General features: G+C 45.9%; 8 non-coding genes across 8 annotated transcripts; 4 read left to right on the top strand and 4 right to left on the bottom strand.

Annotated features, from left to right (window-relative positions):
* Positions 1-5,780: 5,780 nt before the first annotated feature.
* Positions 5,781-5,852, bottom strand: trnae-cuc (transfer RNA glutamic acid (anticodon CUC)). Its single transcript has one exon. It is a non-coding gene; the product is annotated as a tRNA-Glu (tRNA).
* Positions 5,853-5,987: 135 nt separating this feature from the next.
* On the top strand, positions 5,988-6,059 carry trnaq-cug (transfer RNA glutamine (anticodon CUG)). Its single transcript has one exon. It is a non-coding gene; the product is annotated as a tRNA-Gln (tRNA).
* Positions 6,060-9,307: 3,248 nt separating this feature from the next.
* On the bottom strand, positions 9,308-9,379 carry trnae-cuc (transfer RNA glutamic acid (anticodon CUC)). Its single transcript has one exon. It is a non-coding gene; the product is annotated as a tRNA-Glu (tRNA).
* Positions 9,380-9,514: 135 nt separating this feature from the next.
* trnaq-cug (transfer RNA glutamine (anticodon CUG)) lies at positions 9,515-9,586 on the top strand. Its single transcript has one exon. It is a non-coding gene; the product is annotated as a tRNA-Gln (tRNA).
* A 3,238-nt stretch (positions 9,587-12,824) lies between these two features.
* Positions 12,825-12,896, bottom strand: trnae-cuc (transfer RNA glutamic acid (anticodon CUC)). The gene has a single exon. It is a non-coding gene; the product is annotated as a tRNA-Glu (tRNA).
* Positions 12,897-13,031: 135 nt separating this feature from the next.
* trnaq-cug (transfer RNA glutamine (anticodon CUG)) lies at positions 13,032-13,103 on the top strand. Its single transcript has one exon. It is a non-coding gene; the product is annotated as a tRNA-Gln (tRNA).
* A 2,415-nt stretch (positions 13,104-15,518) lies between these two features.
* trnae-cuc (transfer RNA glutamic acid (anticodon CUC)) lies at positions 15,519-15,590 on the bottom strand. Its single transcript has one exon. It is a non-coding gene; the product is annotated as a tRNA-Glu (tRNA).
* A 135-nt stretch (positions 15,591-15,725) lies between these two features.
* trnaq-cug (transfer RNA glutamine (anticodon CUG)) lies at positions 15,726-15,797 on the top strand. Its single transcript has one exon. It is a non-coding gene; the product is annotated as a tRNA-Gln (tRNA).
* Positions 15,798-16,650: the final 853 nt, after the last annotated feature.

Genomic DNA, 16,650 nt, shown 5'->3' with positions numbered 1-16,650 from the left:
GTTATAAGGGGGGGTCCACAGTGTCCTGACAAACTCTGCCACTTTTTTATCATTTTGGCCTAAATCCTCACTGTACAAGGACATAATATCGGGGTATGACCTTCCTTTAGATCTATGATATAAGAAAAACACACAGTGTTGACCACAAGTGAAGGTCTGAAGACTTTGTACTTGACGACCGCTGTAAATGGTTTCTTGACAGTTGTTGAGCAGAAAGTTATTGATCTTCCGAGGGAAAGGTCTGAAATCCGGGGGGTTTCCATAGGAATCAAAAAATTCCCCACGGCGGTCCTCCCTTAGATAAATAGCCAGCCAATGTTCTCCGGGCATATTTTTAGGGTGTGTGTTGATTATGTACATTGCAGGTAAATTCTTGATCTTAAATTTAGGCAGCTGGTCGCAGGCGTAGACTCCTTGAAACACTTTCCGTGAGCCGTCCAGGGCATTCATGATGTGGTTGAGCTCTCTGGTGTTCATTTTAATAATAATCATACAGAACGTTTCTCCTCTGATTCACCTCAATAATGTTGTCAAACACAGCATACACGACCATATTTACAGTGCGTGGTAGAGGCTGCTTGAAACGCATCTCCAAACGCATATTGCCCGTCTTCATCAGTGAAAAATGTTGTCCACACTCTTCGTCAGGGGTCAGGTTGAAACCGTACAGGGTGTAACCGCTGCAGTATTCCCGGCGATCGATCAGCAGAGGTTGATCCTTGAGATGGCGACCCGTAGCCAGTACTAGACTGTAATATTCACGAACCGCGTTGCCGTTTTCAAAGTCAGGTTGAAAAGGTCTGGATGGAACCTGCACACCATCGACGTACAGTGCTATAAATTCCGCGTTATAATGTTTAAAGTTAAAGGGGTTCTTGTTGTAAACCCCGGTAAATGCATCATTATCCACGAGACCTATAATAACCTGTTTTGGGAGCTGGCCTAGAAACAGATTTTCCTGGTTCATCACCCGTGTCCCTGCGGGGATACTGTGGACTTTCATATAGACTCTTTCGATCGGGTACTTGGCGTTTGCCGTCATTAAAGCCTGCGCATGTCCTAGTTTAACCGCCGGGGAGACGGATACTTTTTTCACAAACAGCGAGGCCGATAATATGGTCAGTTTATATTTTTCAGTATCAGGGGTCATCAGACAAAAAGCACTTTTACTACGGATCATTTTAATTTTAATGTCTACCCCGTTGAGCATGAGTTTTTCTTGGAAAAATATGTCTGCATGAATATGTCCCATTAGCTCAAAGGTCCTCCCTTCTGTTGAAAAGGCCGTTCTTTTTTGCAAACCCTTATTGAGTCCCTCTGGATCCTGGTCGTCCATAGCTTCCGGGGTGTCTTTGAAGAAAAGGCCGGGGCTGAACTGTTTGCTTAGGGTCTCCTCACTATAATTAAGGATACACTCCATCATGGCCCTATAGGGGTAAGTATTGCTGCTTTGACTAATGAGCCGATCTCCCAGGGTCACATCCACCTGTGAAAACATGGTGGCCACCGGGTAATTGATGACCCCAGCGTTGGCCGTCTTCTCGATTGCATCGCCATCCTCATCAGTCACTTTACAGTTCATTAAAATAAATGTGTTATTCAAATCAATATAATCCTCGCCATTGCCAGCAATAAAAAACTCCAGAGGGGCCGTATCTGAAATTGCGGAAAGAGGGGGTATCTCTACATATATGCTCTTATCTATACTCGTTTGAGTGTATGGAACTGTAAACAGATCCAGTTCTGATTTGACGCATTCTTCCGATAGACTGTGGACAAAAGACATTTTTAAAAGATGTATCCTGAGGCTCTATTTGTCTTTCTTTGAGACTTTCTTTTTGCAGGTTTTTTCTTGTGCTGCTTCCTTCTCCGAGTGTTTCCACGATATGTTGGAGAATGAGAGCTTCTTCGTTTTTTGTTAGCCACGGATCTTCGTCGCCCTGGTGGACACATACTGTTTCTTCTTTTACCCCCCCTCCTCGCCATTACCATGAGACCCGAACCCTCCTGCTGCTCATGGCTAGCTGCCCGGTTCATAACATTGGTGAACACGTCACTAACAATATTTTTAGCCGCTGATTTCAAGTGGGGTCTGGCTATAGCAGAGCCTCTCTTAAGCAGGGGTACGGCCATTCTAAAGAGACCACGAAAGAGTCCTCCTAGACCGGCTCCATACATTGTGGGGGCTCCTACAAAACCGGGCAAGCCGTTCACGGCTTGCATCTTGTAATAATCCACATAGGCGCTAGGATCTACATAACCCCTCGAGGTAGCCATTTTAATAATGTACACACTGTTTCAGGGGTCGAAAATGTAGTTTGACAATAACTTTACCGAAGCGGAAGGGTACGTTGATATTCTGATCCGATTTTACTTCGATCGTGATGTTGTCAAAGTGGGTCTTTGAGACTGGTACGTAGTGTGGCTTGTCATAAGTAATTGTGACCATGTCATTGCTTTTACCTTTAATAAGTACATTTCTCAAAAGGGGGACATAGCTATCCCCGACCCTCTGGTGTGTTATGATATCCGTATACACATAAAGAGTGTAAAAGCCGCCACTGATGTCAGCCGGGAAGGGTGCCACCACTTCTGAGAACCTGCTCTCTGTGTCAGAATAGAACCCTAATATACGCCCCAGTTGTCCTTTGGTTTGAATGCTAATACCAGGTTTTGACACCTTGTACACTCTGTTTTTAATAGGGTTGTAATATAGCTTGATGTTGGGGGTGCCTTCTGAGAACTGTTTATGCATCTCATCTAATATTGTATCCACATTGTCATAATAACCTCCTTGCATCGTGAATGTCCATTGACTCTTTTTAACATCGTCAAAAATGGCGAAGGTGGCATCCTTATCTTGTAAAACAGCCCAAGTGTAAGGATACTGTATTTCCGCCAACCCCACTTTCCACGACCCCCTTAGATCTATAGATTTTCCAAATTGTACCGTGTAACTGGATATTTCATTTTTAGGGTATATATCGAGAGAGGCGTTACTGGGTAGAGTCACGTAGAAGCCTCCTGATTCCATCTTGAGTATCGAAAGTAATGACCCCATCACACCAGCGGGCATGTTGTTATAAGGCTTGAATATCACAAACCTGTTGTTCCGGGACCCAACTATTGAACTTTTCAGGCCATCCAAGCCATTTCACCAACACATATTTTTTCCGGTTCTGGGTTTTCTCAGCTAATATCTTTTCAACTCTGTATACAATGTCTTTACCCACAATAATTTTTTGTAACTCGGCTTCATAAAACGTTCCTTCTATATCCTCCCCGTCATAGTCTTTTAACGGGTACACGGGGGGGTCTCTAGCCACCTGTTCGGTAACTGTAAAATATTCGTCAGAAAATGTTTGTTCATAACCTTTGGCAAAAGTACTCCTTAGCTTTGAAATGCGAACCACATCACCGATGTTGAACTTATAAGTAGTTTTCCCCTTCTTAATAAATGGGCCGTATAATTTTTTATAGACCTTAAAAGAATTACTTTGATCAACATCTATAGGCTTCATTTTAATACTGGCGTGATACCCTTGGTTGTAAGCATCGATAAAATCCTGAACTTTATCAAAATACTTGAACGTGTTGACCGCTGTAAAATATCTCCACATTTTGGTCTTTATGGTGCGGTTAAACCTCTCCACCACCGATGCCTTAAGCTCATTACCGGTGGTGAAATGATGTATTTTGTGTCTCTTCAGTAGATTCTGAAATTCTCTGTTGAGAAACTCTTTTCCTTTATCAGTCTGCAGTTTTTTAGGACATCGTCCCTGGGACAATATATCCTCAAAGGCCCTTGTCACCGCCCGACCTGTTTTGTTATGTAGAATGCGAGCCCAGGCATATTTTGATAACACATCGATACACATCAACATAAATTTGTGACCATTGTTATGTTATGATAAATTTGACATATCGACTAGATCCATTTGCCATTGTGAGTCTATGTCAGTTGCATATACACGGTTTCTTTTAAAGTTAATCCTGAGAGGTTTATGTAAGGTATAGGCGTCTTGTTCCCGTAACCATTCTGAAACAACCACATCATTAACCTTCACGCCGGCCTCAGCGAGTCCTCTTTGAAAACCCTTCTTACCCGCCAAACCCCCAATCTTGGCTGGGTTGTAGTATAGTTCATGCATTTGGGGAGCTTGCCGAGTCATTCTGCCAAATAAACACACAGACCCACACTATGCGCAAAGTTTTTATACAAGGTTTTTTATTCAACTTCAGGAGAGCAGATACCCCTTTTTAGACATTTGAGAAAAGTATAACATACACAACAATTTTTTCTACGGTCCAGACAAAAAGAAATCAGATGATTGGTTACTTGATCTATATCAACAAATACCTGTTTCTTTATCTTGTAGGCACACACCTCAGTTACATATGTAAATAAAACAACAATATGACCTATTTTAAAAGTAAACAGAGGGGTATTAAACATGCTCAGTAAAAGGTCATACAGATGTTGATGAAATGGCCTAATATCATTCTTGGCCCCCTTGAGCGCTTCATCCCAGTGTTCGTACCCCCCGGTCTTTGTTACAGCAACCATTAACTTTTCCAGGTTTGAAAGTTGATCCTCATCGATGGTTAAATCTGTAGAGAAAAGGCTCGCGTTGGCTACTTTTCTGTCAAGCACATGGTGTAATAGCGCTCTCAGGTTAGCTGCAGAGTGTTGATGACAGAACCAGTTGCAGCAGCAGTCCAGAACATTCCCCATGTTCAAAGTCCCTTAGTTCAGGTCAGAGTCTGAATCAGTGGCGTAGATGTCGAATTCTTCGTCGCTGCCCCCAGCTTTAACTTCTTTACGGAAGAAATAAGCTTTTAGCTTGCCAGCGGTTTTTCTACTTGGCTCATCCAGGTCATTGAGCAGCTGCCCAAGTTTCTCTATTATAAACGGCTCCTTTTTCAGCTCCAGCAAAATCTCATCTATGATTTTCTGGACTTGTCCAGCAGTGACATGTATGTGGGAGTAAGACAGAGCCTTGATTAGTGCCGGTTTCAGCCACGGTTTGTTCAGTCTTCTGTAAAACACGTTGAAATAGAACAGGAAATAGTAACGGTCTGGTTCAAACAAACAACTGTGTCTCAACTGACTGGGGTGATTCACTTCACACCCCCGACAGACTTCTTTCAGAGCTCGGTCGATGAGAGCACTCAGAATATACACCAGGGTGCTTTTAACCACTCTGCTTACTTGGACACCTACCCCGGGCATAAATCCTGCGTCTTCATCACGCCCCCGAGACCGTCCGATGCTCATTGGGTCGCCTGGTGGTTTGTGGGGTGTTTCTACATCCATTGGACTGACCCCCTCCTGAGACGCACAGACGGTAGACAGTTCGGCAAAATCGAGGCCCTCCATGAGCTCCAGAGGCTGGGGATCCCCGAGACTCATTTGGACATCCATCGCTCCGCATGTTGTTTCGTCCTGAGGGACCGGGGTCTGAGGTCTTGGAGGGTAACCGCAGTCAGAGGGTTCCGGAGTGTATACAAAATCTGGGGAATAGAACCAGGGGTGATCCCGGGTTTGAAGAGGCCTGTAGAGCCTGTCGACGTCCGCAGCTTTCGGGTAAGACATTCTCTTAAATTTTAAACCATGAATGAATTGTTGTGCCTTTTATCCTATCTCTTCACTACGTCACGACACACCGCCCTCTTAGAAGAGAGTAGACCCTTAGGGCATACGTCATAACAAAATAGGCCGCGCCCAAAAAACCCTACTATCTACTCACAGGTCCTAGGGGAAGAGCAACAAATCCACCTCCCCTGACCGGGAATCGAACCCGGGCCGCGGCGGTGAGAGCGCCGAATCCTGACCACTAGACCACCAGGGACGGCTCCGGAAGTGACCCGCCACACGCAGCACTCTGGGTGCAACTTGGCTCACTCTGGACTTGGCCGTGCGACAGAGCGAGACGTGTGCGTAGAGCAGAAACTTTTGTCACGGGCAAGAGGTGGGCAGCGGGCTTGGTTCCATGGTGTAATGGTTAGCACTCTGGACTCTGAATCCAGCGATCCGAGTTCAAGTCTCGGTGGGACCTGGGGCCCTTGGCAGGGGCAGCGGCGGTGAAGCGGTGGTCTCCCTGCGTGAGGGCCTGTGTCTGCGAATAAGGCCTGTTTATGTTCCCTCTTGGGAGGCTTGGAGACGAATTGGCGAAAACTCCGGGTCGGCCTGGTGCGTTCATCTTCCTGGTGGTGACCGCGTGGCTTAACGGAGAAGAAGGTGCCTGTGTTGACAGATTACAGATAGATTATTTCCCTTCTTGGAAATCATCGTTAAAGCGAAAAGGAACTTTGTAAACCAGCTAGCTTGGAAGCAACCACGTCAGGGCATTCTTTCAGTGAGACCTCGGTTTTTTACAAGCACGAATGAAGCTTTAAAAGAAAATGACATAGAATGTTTGCGGCCGTTCATCCAATCAAAAGGTGCAAGCCCGAGTCCGATTGCGGTCTGTCTTCCCTGGGGGCGGGGGGGATTGTGTTTTGTGAGATCCGGGGGAGAGGTGAGGTGGCTTTCTTTGGTGTATGCCAGAGGTCCGGTGAGAGGTTGTCTTTTACAACTGTCCCTCAGTCAATACCAAAAACAGTCCCTGCCAATCTGGGAAAGCCATTCAGTCCACAAACAGAGTTTTGACAAACATCCTGCGGGCTTTTTCTCCACCGTTTGATCCTTTTATCGTTGACAGGAATTTCTACAGGGTACGTCCCGAACAGGTGCCTCAATGGCTGTTTGCTAGCTCGATAAATCTAACTTGCTTGGTCTGCATACTATCTTTAATCTAAAACATCATACAGTCTCTTCGGTCTGACTTCGGATCGGAAGATTGAGGGTTGGAGTGCCTTTGCGGTCGTTCCTGGGGTTACGACGTCGAAGCGGCATCTCGGTCGTTTTTGGGGAACTTCGGAAGGGCCAGCCGGCGTGCTAATGCTGCAGCCGTCGCCGGCGCGTTGTGTCTGATAACCTTACGGCAAACAGGCAATGCCTTGCGCCTGTGTCTGCGGCAAGAAAAGTGAGCGACTCTCCCCCGCAACCGGGGCACGAGCGCCTGAGGCCTTGGAGAATGCGGGCATCGATCCCGCTGCCTCTCGCATGCTGTAGCGTAAGGTACACTTATACATTTCAATTAAAGAAGTGAATTTATAGTATCACCTTATCACGAATCCTGGAATCTTGTAGAACTCAATTTCTGTAATAATTGGACGCAGACACCAATTCCAAAGATATAAATTGTCAAATGTATTCAAAACAAAGACTAAATGTAGCACTACACTAATTATACAAAAGGGAAAAACTAATTACAATTCAACTCTAGATCAACAAATCGAAGACAAATCACTTCCGTGACCAAAACAAAGACCATGGGATCACATATGATAACACAAATCGTTAAACAAGAAAGGTTATAAACACATTGACTACAATACCGGTTAGTAAGACGAAGGTGAGTCTCTCGTTAGTATTATTAGTCAGACATTAAATAACTACGCAGGTTAGTATTTATGTCAGGTAACTTCTCGTTATATATATATATCAGTCTCATTCACGTTTAGGTGCCGAGAAAGATCCTATCATTACTTGTTACCACAATTTCCCTTAAATGATTATTATTCAATGATTAAGGATAGGCAGGGCCACCAATAATCTAATGTCTATTAACTTGTGTCAATTTCAGACTAAACAGTTAAACAGGAATGAGAAGATATTTCTCGGCGTTGACAGATTTTATTTCTAAAATGATCAACAAAACAGTTTAATGCAACACACATTTATATTTAAGAAAACTAAATGATATTACACATTCTAGAGTTATGAATCACAGATTAACATTTCTAATTGATTTCTCAAATGTCATGAATCATGAACTCCAAACGGTTAAACTTATCTGAACTTCGTCGCAGAGAGGCCTCTCTGGCTTCGGGCTCAGATAACAGCACACGGCACGAGGTCCGTGTGGTTTGGAACAAAGGCAGTCCGGTTCGGCTTTGTCCAAGAACTTCCACTCAGTCGATACACCTGGAAGTTGGGGTTTCGCGAAAGTAGAGTCGTTTCCAAACAGATTTTCCACTGGTTTGAAGGCTCCAAGGTTGTGCACAAAATCTTCTTGGCAAGCAGGGTCTCTCACCGTACTTATTTGAAGACAAAGTATTTGAGGAAAGCAGGGCCGTGTTTGTTCCAAGGGTCAAGTTTCTTAAGACTCAAATAGCTATTTAAATGACTGACACTTTCGTATACAGTCGACTTAGTCAATTGTCCAGCTGTAAAACTCCACTGATCAGGTGGGCACAGGCGGGCAGCGCAGTCTGTAAAGTTCTTTATTTAATAAAGTCCTTTAAAAGAATTCTTCGTACGGCTCAATCTCCTTCTCCCAGTTTAACTCTTCTGTTGCCGGCAAAGACTTAGTTGGTTTCTGGTTCCGGTTCTGGCAACAGAGCTACAGGTTGAGCTGTGGCAGCGAGTTACTGGTTCAGGTGAGAGAGAGCGAGAAAGACTGTCCGCTGTTCCTTATAGTCTGTCAGATCAAGAGGTGATTGGTTCTTGAGTTTTTGAGATTGGATTTCGGTTTCAGCCCCCAGTGTCCTATTGGAGGGGGGCTTGATTTATGACTGATGTCAATCCATGCCATCTTTTGGAAATGCCGGTTGGCCTGGGTTCGTAGCTCTATGTCGGGATTTCGGCTCTCGTCCACTTCAAAGAGTTTTTATCACCTACAGGCCCCTTTCTCCAGACATCTCATAGCAGAATTCCAAACTATTTGGCCTCTTCTTGGTGCCATCCTCACCAAAACTGTCACTTTGATGCAAACCAGTTCGAAGCTGATGAGCTAAGGGAATCTGATAACTTTGGGGGGGAGAGGTTTTCTTTAGATCAGTGCTTCAGCTCAGAGCCCAAATGCTCTTATCCAAATACACCCAACATAACGCTACAATGCTAAGCGAGCGCTCTACCACGTGAGCTAATCCTCAGGGCTCTCGGTGAGGCCGACCCCCACTTCTTCAGTCTTTAAGTGGCACGTCGCGAGTAAGTCCTTTCCTGCGCTTCAGGCAAGCTTGAAGCCAACTGCGGACGACTTTCCTTCCTCGGTGGCAGCCATCGTGCCACAATAGAAAAGGAATGTCATGAGCAAAACTTTCAAAGTGACCGAAAAGATCACGGCCCGTCGTGTGATGTGATTTACATGAGCTCCAGAAACGTTCATGGACATATGTATATAAGTAAGGATTTAATCACAGATAGAGAGAGAGAAAAAATGCACCATACAGGTCCTAGGGGAAGAGCAACACATCCACTTTCCCTGACCGGGAATCGAACCCAGGCCGCGGCGGTGAGAGCGCCGAATCCTGACCACTAGACCACCAGGGACGGCTCCGGAAGTGACCCGCCACACGCAGCACTCTGGGCACAACTTGGCTCACTCTGGAATTGGCCGTGCGACAGAGCGAGACGTGTGCGTAGAGAAGAAACCTTCGTCACGGGCAAGAGTAGGGCTGCGGGCTTGGTTCCATGGTGTAATGGTTAGCACTCTGGACTCTGAATCCAGCGATCCGAGTTTAAGTCTCGGTGGGACCTGGGGCCCTTGGCAGGGGCAGCAGCAGTGAAGCGGTGGTCTCCCTGCGTGAGGGCCTGTGTCTGCGAATAAGGCCTGTTTATGTTCCCTCTTGGGAGGCTTGGAGACGAATTGGCGAAAACTCCGGGTCGGCCTGGTGCGTTCACCTTCCTGGTGGTGACCGCGTGGCTTAACGGAGAAGAAGGTGCCTGTGTTGACAGATTACAGATAGATTATTCCCCTATTTCCCTTAAAGCGTGAAGGGACTTTGTAAACCAGCTAGCTTGGAAGCAACCACGTCAGGGCATTCTTTCAGTGAGACCTCGGTTTCTTACAAGCACGAGTGAAGCTTTTAAAGAAAATGACATAGAATGTTTGCGGCCGTTCATCCAATCAAAAGGTGCAAGCCCGAGTCCGATTGCGGTCTGTCTTCCTTGGGGGCGGGGGGGATTGTGTTTTGTGAGATCCGGGGGAGAGGTGAGGTGGCTTTCTTTGGTGTATGCCAGAGGTCCGGTGAGAGGTTGTCTTTTACAACTGTCCCTCAGTCAATACCAAAAACAGTCCCTGCCAATCTGGGAAAGCCATTCAGTCCACAAACAGAGTTTTGACAAACATCCTGCGGGCTTTTTCTCCACCGTTTGATCCTTTTATCGTTGACAGGAATTTCTACAGGGTACGTCCCGAACAGGTGCCTCAATGGCTGTTTGCTAGCTCGATAAATCTAACTTGCTCGGTCTGCATACTATCTTTAATCTAAAACATCATACAGTCTCTTCGGTCTGACTTCGGATCGGAAGATTGAGGGTTGGAGTGCCTTTGCGGTCGTTCCTGGGGTTACGACGTCGAAGCGGCATCTCGGTTGTTTTTGGGGAACTTCGGAAGGGCCAGCCGGCGTGCTAATGCTGCAGCCGTCGCCGGCGCGTTGTGTCTGATAACCTTACGGCAAACAGGCAATGCCTTGCGCCTGTGTCTGCGGCAAGAAAAGTGAGCGACTCTCCCCCGAAACCGGGGCACGAGCGCCTGAGGCCTTGGAGAATGCGGGCATCGATCCCGCTGCCTCTCGCATGCTGTAGCGTAAGGTACACTTATACATTTCAATTAAAGACGTGAATTCATAGTATCACCTTATCACGAATCCTGGAATCTTGTAGAACTCAATTTCTGTAATAATTGGACGCAGACACCAATTCCAAAGATATAAATTGTCAAATGTATTCAAAACAAAGACTAAATGTAGCACTACACTAATTATACAAAAGGGAAATTAATTACAATTCAACTCTAGATCAACAAATCGATGACAAATCACTTCCGTGACCAAATCAAAGACCTTGGGATCACATATGATAACACAAATCGTTAAACAAAAAAGGTTATAAACACATTGACTACAATACCGGTTAGTAAGACGAAGGTGAGTCTCTCGTTAGTATTATTAGTCAGACATTAAATAACTACGCAGGTTAGTATTTATGTCAGGTAACTTCTCGTTATATATATATATCAGTCTCATTCACGTTTAGGTGCCGAGAAAGATCCTATCATTACTTGTTACCACAATTTCCCTTAACTGATTATTATTCAATGATTAAGGATAGGCAGGGCCACCAATAATCTAATGTCTATTAACTTGTGTCAATTTCAGACTAAACAGTTAAACAGGAATGAGAAGATATTTCTCGGCGTTGACAGATTTTATTTCTAAAATTATCAACAAAACAGTTTAATGCAACACACATTTATATTTAAGAAAACTAAATGATATTACACATTCTAGAGTTATGAATCACAGATTAACATTTCTAATTGATTTCTCAAATGTCATGAATCATGAACTCCAAACTGTTAAACTTATCTGAACTTCGTCGCAGAGAGGCCTCTGTGGCTTCGGGCTCAGATAACAGCACACGGCACGAGGTCCGTGTGGTTTGGAACAAAGGCAGTCCGGTTCGGCTTTGTCCAAGAACTTCCACTCAGTCGATACACCTGGAAGTTGGGGTTTCGCGAAAGTAGAGTCGTTTCCAAACAGATTTTCCACTGGTTTGAAGGCTCCAAGGTTGTGCACAAAATCTTCTTGGCAAGCAGGGTCTCTCACCGTACTTATTTGGAGACAAAGTCTTTGAGGAAAGCAGGGCCGTGTTTGTTCCAAGGGTCAAGTTTCTTAAGACTCAAATAGCTATTTAAATGACTGACATTTTTGTATACAGTCGACTTAGTCAATTGTCCAGCTGTAAAACTCCACTGATCAGGTGGGCACAGGCGGGCAGCGCAGTCTGTAAAGTTCTTTATTTAATAAAGTCCTTTAAAAGAATTCTTCGTACGGCTCAATCTCCTTCTCCCAGTTTAACTCTTCTGTTGCCGGCAAAGACTTAGTTGGTTTCTGGTTCCGGTTCTGGCAACAGAGCTACAGGTTGAGCTGTGGCAGCGAGTTACTGGTTCAGGTGAGAGAGAGCGAGAAAGACTGTCCGCTGTTCCTTATAGTCTGTCAGATCAAGAGGTGATTGGTTCTTGAGTTTTTGAGATTGGATTTCGGTTTCAGCCCCCAGTGTCCTATTGGAGGGGGGCTTGATTTATGACTGATGTCAATCCATGCCATCTTTTGGAAATGCCGGTTGGCCTGGGTTCGTAGCTCTATGTCGGGATTTCGGCTCTCGTCCACTTCAAAGAGTTTTTATCACCTACAGGCCCCTTTCTCCAGACATCTCATAGCAGAATTCCAAACTATTTGGCCTCTTCTTGGTGCCATCCTCCCCAAAACTGTCACTTTGATGCAAACCAGTTCCAAGCTGATGAGCTAAGGGAATCTGATAACTTTGGGGGGGAGAGGTTTTCTTTAGATCAGTGCTTCAGCTCAGAACCCAAATGCTCTTATCCAAATACACCCAACATAACGCTACAATGCTAAGCGAGCGCTCTACCACGTGAGCTAATCCTCAGGGCTCTCGGTGAGGCCGACCCCCACTTCTTCAGTCTTTAAGTGGCACGTCGCGAGTAAGTCCTTTCCTGTGCTTCAGGCAAGCTTGCAGCCAACTGCGGACGACTTTCCTTCCTCGGTGGCAGCCATCGTGCCGCAATAGAAAAGGATTGTCATGAGCAAAACTTACAAAGTGACCGAAAAGATCACGGCCCGTCGTGTGATGTGATTTACATGAGCTCCAGAAACGTTCATGGACATATGTATATAAGTAAGGATTTAATCACAGATAGAGAGAGAGAAAAAATGCACCATACAGGTCCTAGGGGAAGAGCAACAGATCCACCTTCCCTGACCGGGAATCGAACCCGGGCCGTGGCGGTGAGAGCGCCGAATCCTGACCACTAGACCACCAGGGACGGCTCCGGAAGTGACCCGCCACACGCAGCACTCTGGGCGCAACTTGGCTCACTCTGGACTTGGCCGTGCGACAGAGCGAGACGTGTGCGTAGAGCAGAAACCTTCGTCACGGGCAAGATGTGGGCAGTGGGCTTGGTTCCATGGTGTAATGGTTAGCACACTGGACTCTGAATCCAGCGATCCGAGTTCAAGTCTCGGTGGGACCTGGGGCCCTTGGCAGGGGCAGCAGTGAACTTCGGAAGGGCCAGCCGGCGTGCTAATGCTGCAGCCGTCGCCGGCGCGTTGTGTCTGATAACCTTACGGCAAACAGGCAATGCCTTGCGCCTGTGTCTGCGGCAAGAAAAGTGAGCGACTCTCCCCCGAAACCGGGGCACGAGCGCCTGAGGCCTTGGAGAATGCAGGCATCGATCCCGCTGCCTCTCGCATGCTGTAGCGTAAGGTACACTTATACATTTCAATTAAAGAAGTGAATTTATAGTATCACCTTATCACGAATCCTGGAATCTTGTAGAACTCAATTTCTGTAATAATTGGACGCAGACACCAATTCCAAAGATATAAATTGTCAAATGTATTCAAAACAAAGACTAAATGTAGCACTACACTAATTATACAAAAGGGAAAAACTAATTACAATTCAACTCTAGATCAACAAATCGAAGACAAATCACTTCCGTGACCAAATCAAAGACCATGGGATCACATATGATAACACAAATCGTTAAACAAAAAAGGTTATAAACACATTGACTACAATACCGGTTAGTAAGACGAAGGTGAGTCTCTCGTTAGTATTATTAGTCAGACATTAAATAACTACGCAGGTTAGTATTTATGTCAGGTAACTTCTCGTAAAATATATATATCAGTCTCATTCACGTTTAGGTGCCGAGAAAGATCCTATCATTACTTGTTACCACATTTCCCTTAACTGATTATTATTCAATGATTAAGGATAGGCAGGGCCACCAATAATCTAATGTCTATTAACTTGTGTCAATTTCAGACTAAACAGTTAAACAGGAATGAGAAGATATTTCTCGGCGTTGACAGATTTTATTTCTAAAATTATCAACAAAACAGTTTAATGCAACACACATTTATATTTAAGAAAACTAAATGATATTACACATTCTAGAGTTATGAATCACAGATTAACATTTCTAATTGATTTCTCAAATGTCATGAATCATGAACTCCAAACTGTTAAACTTATCTGAACTTCGTCGCAGAGAGGCCTCTCTGGCTTCGGGCTCAGATAACAGCACACGGCACGAGGTCCGTGTGGTTTGGAACAAAGGCAGTCCGGTTCGGCTTTGTCCAAGAACTTCCACTCAGTCGATACACCTGGAAGTTGGGGTTTCGCGAAAGTAGAGTCGTTTCCAAACAGATTTTCCACTGGTTTGAAGGCTCCAAGGTTGTGCACAAAATCTTCTTGGCAAGCAGGGTCTCTCACCATACTTATTTGGAGACAAAGTCTTTGAGGAAAGCAGGGCCGTGTTTGTTCCAAGGGTCAAGTTTCTTAAGACTCAAATAGCTATTTAAATGACTGACACTTTCGTATACAGTCGACTTAGTCAATTGTCCAGCTGTAAAACTCCACTGATCAGGTGGGCACAGGCGGGCAGCGCAGTCTGTAAAGTTCTTTATTTAATAAAGTCCTTTAAAAGAATTCTTCGTACGGCTCAATCTCCTTCTCCCAGTTTAACTCTTCTGTTGCCGGCAAAGACTTAGTTGGTTTCTGGTTCCGGTTCTGGCAACAGAGCTACAGGTTGAGCTGTGGCAGCGAGTTACTGGTTCAGGTGAGAGAGAGCGAGAAAGACTGTCCGCTGTTCCTTATAGTCTGTCAGATCAAGAGGTGATTGGTTCTTGAGTTTTTGAGATTGGATTTCGGTTTCAGCCCCCAGTGTCCTATTGGAGGGGGGCTTGATTTATGACTGATGTCAATCCATGCCATCTTTTGGAAATGCCGGTTGGCCTGGGTTCGTAGCTCTATGTCGGGATTTCGGCTCTCGTCCACTTCAAAGAGTTTTTATCACCTACAGGCCCCTTTCTCCAGACATCTCATAGCAGAATTCCAAACTATTTGGCCTCTTCTTGGTTCCATCCTCCCCAAAACTGTCACTTTGATGCAAACCACTTCCAAGCTGATGAGCTAAGGGAATCTGATAACTTCGGGGGGGAGAGGTTTTCTTTAGATCAGTGCTTCAGCTCAGAGCCCAAATGCTCTTATCCAAATACACCCAACATAACGCTATAATGCTAAGCGAGCGCTCTACCACGTGAGCTAATCCTCAGGGCTCTCGGTGAGGCCGACCCCCACTTCTTCAGTCTTTAAGTGGCACGTCGCGAGTAAGTCCTTTCCTGCGCTTCAGGCAAGCTTGCAGGCAACTGCGGACGACTTTCCTTCCTCGGTGGCAGCCATCGTGCCGCAATAGAAAAGGATTGTCATGAGCAAAACTTTCAAAGTGACCGAAAAGATCACGGGCCGTCGTGTGATGTGATGTACAATGAGCTCCAGAAACGTTCATGGACATATGTATATAAGTAAGGATTTAATCACAGATGGAGAGAGAGAAAATGCACCACACAGGTCCTAGGGGAAGAGCAACAAATCCACCTTCCCTGACCGGGAATCGAACCCGGGCCGCGGCGGTGAGAGCGCCGAATCCTGACCACTAGACCACCAGGGACGGCTCCGGAAGTGACCCGCCACACGCAGCACTCTGGGTGCAACTTGGCTCACTCTGGACTTGGCCGTGCGACAGAGCGAGACGTGTGCGTAGAGCAGAAACTTTTGTCACGGGCAAGAGGTGGGCAGCGGGCTTGGTTCCATGGTGTAATGGTTAGCACTCTGGACTCTGAATCCAGCGATCCGAGTTCAAGTCTCGGTGGGACCTGGGGCCCTTGGCAGGGGCAGCGGCGGTGAAGCGGTGGTCTCCCTGCGTGAGGGCCTGTGTCTGCGAATAAGGCCTGTTTATGTTCCCTCTTGGGAGGCTTGGAGACGAATTGGCGAAAACTCCGGGTCGGCCTGGTGCGTTAACCTTCCTGGTGGTGACCGCGTGGCTTAACGGAGAAGAAGGTGCCTGTGTTGACAGATTACAGATAGATTATTTCCCTTCTTGGAAATCATCGTTAAAGCGAAAAGGAACTTTGTAAACCAGCTAGCTTGGAAGCAACCACGTCAGGGCATTCTTTCAGTGAGACCTCGGTTTTTTACAAGCACGAGTGAAGCTTTAAAAGAAAATGACATAGAATGTTTGCGGCCGTTCATCCAATCAAGCCCGAGTCCGATTGCGGTCTGTCTTCCCTGGGGGCGGGGGGGATTGTGTTTTGTGAGATCCGGGGGAGAGGTGAGGTGGCTTTCTTTGGTGTATGCCTGAGGTCTGGTGAGAGGTTGTCTTTTACAACTGTCCCTCAGTCAATACCAAAAACAGTCCCTGCCAATCTGGGAAAGCCATTCAGTCCACAAACAGAGTTTTGACAAACATCCTGCGGGCTTTTTCTCCACCGTTTGATCCTTTTATCGTTGACAGGAATTTCAACAGGGTACGTCCCGAACAGGTGCCTCAATTGCTGTTTGCTAGCTCGATAAATCTAACTTGCTCGGTCTGCATACTATCTTTAATCTAAAACATCATACAGTCTCTTCGGTCTGACTTCGGATCGGAAGATTGAGGGTTGGAGTGCCTTTGCGGTCGTTCCTGGGGTTACGACGTCGAAGCGGCATCTCGGTCGTTTTTGGGGAACTTC

The sequence above is a fragment of the Amia ocellicauda genome, chromosome 6 (assembly GCF_036373705.1).
Source record: "Amia ocellicauda isolate fAmiCal2 chromosome 6, fAmiCal2.hap1, whole genome shotgun sequence".
In the NCBI taxonomy this organism is placed as follows: Eukaryota; Metazoa; Chordata; class Actinopteri; order Amiiformes; family Amiidae; genus Amia; species Amia ocellicauda.
This window is presented reverse-complemented; position numbering and strand designations above follow the sequence as displayed.